The sequence below is a fragment of the Apis dorsata genome, unplaced genomic scaffold, assembly GCF_000469605.1.
Source record: "Apis dorsata unplaced genomic scaffold, Apis dorsata 1.3 scaffold_52, whole genome shotgun sequence".
In the NCBI taxonomy this organism is placed as follows: Eukaryota; Metazoa; Arthropoda; class Insecta; order Hymenoptera; family Apidae; genus Apis; species Apis dorsata.
Window position 1 is genome coordinate 1,748,793 of NW_006263353.1, and position 1,622 is coordinate 1,750,414.

Below are 1,622 nucleotides of genomic sequence, written 5' to 3' on the forward strand. Positions count from 1 at the left end.
GAGGAAGGTCGACCGGATCGACGTTCTCTACCCCCCTTTCTTCGTTTTAATTTCGATTTTTTTTTCCTTTCCCCCTTCTTTTTTTCGCGAAAATAATTTGGCGAAATTTTTCGTCCTCTGAAAAATAGAAAGGAATATAGAAAATAATTGTGTCATTCTTTTTTCCCCTTTTGTCAGAGACGAAAAATTATTAAAGTTGTTTGATTGATGGATTTCGTTAAAAGATTAAAATTAGTTTGAAATTTTAATCGATTCCATTACTCAAAACTGGTCTTGCTGGTCGATATTCGTATTGTAATTATTATCTGTATAAATCATTGCGGCCTGATCATAAGAGAGTTATGCAAACAGGAAACGGTGAAACGGTGTAACAACTAGTTACGCTTAATCCTATATTTCTGTATAAACATTATCCCATTATCTGAAATTATAAATGATGTGTTGTAAATTGAATACCCTCGAAACTTTTAAAATCAAAAATTCCTACTCTTTCGCTCTTTTTCTTTCTAATTGAATCAAATTTTGAAAACATCACAATTCAAAATTTATCGTTAATTCGTAAAAATTCGATGTTCCTTCGAATTCAAGAATAAAAAAAAATATTCGAATAATAACATTCGTCCTTCCACTTTTAAAAATTCTCATCTTACGAAACGAATGAAAAAAAAAAAAAGGCAAACGTATAACAGAAATTTTCGATCTCCACGTAAATTTTTTTCCAACCAAGAGATAAGACGATAAAATATCCCGTAAACAAGCGTGGCTAATTATCCAGGCTCGATTTCAATTATCTCCGCGATATCGCTCAGGTTGCAAGAGATTAAAAGGAACGGCGTTCGTTTTTTTTATAAGCCGTGAATAACTGTACAAGTGTTTAAACACTTACATCGCACGTCACACAGCGTTAATTATGTCGACAATTAAGCCCCACCCCCTCCTTCCTTGGCTATAAAATTATGTTTCCCATATCCTTCTATTTCATGACCCGTATACCCTTACCAGACAGTAGTCGTCTGTTTAATCATAATTTAAAGTCGTGACAAGAGATATGAATTATCAATTAAAATACAGATCAGTCGTGGATAGCGAAATTTGTCTCGTTTCTTCAAACAAGAATATTTAACGTTTTGCAATCAAATTGATCGTACAATTAAAAAAAAAAAAAAGATAAAATAATGATACATTACACGAAGAAATTCGAATAAAAATTTTAAAGACACGTAACTTTTGAACCGATGAATTTCTAAAAACTTAAAACCGGTATTCCGGTTTCTCTACTCTTCGAATGAGTAATGATAATTCAAAATTTAAGTTGATAAAAAAAATTCACCAATTATAATGAACTTGATCCTCTCAATGTCTAAAATAAAGTAATAATAATAATAAAAAGAAATTTATTAAAATCACCTAAAATAAGATCTTATCTTATTCAATCTTTCGAATTCCAAAATCTTTCCACGAGTAATAAAATTATCCCTATTCTAAGAATTCACAGAACGATTTGAGAATCAAGAATCTCAAGGAATATCTAAAATCTATCCCGTGTCGAATGTCAAAAATGTACGAAAAAAAAATCTGCAAAAAAAAAAAAAAAAAAAAAATGATAATTATAATCAATTTTT

General features: G+C 30.0%; 1 protein-coding gene across 1 annotated transcript in view; it reads right to left on the reverse strand.

The window, feature by feature from the left end:
* Positions 1–1,622, reverse strand: part of LOC102670656 (homeotic protein empty spiracles-like) — a 60,120-nt gene that overhangs the window by 57,633 nt on the left and 865 nt on the right. The gene's annotated exons all lie outside the window — the stretch shown is intronic.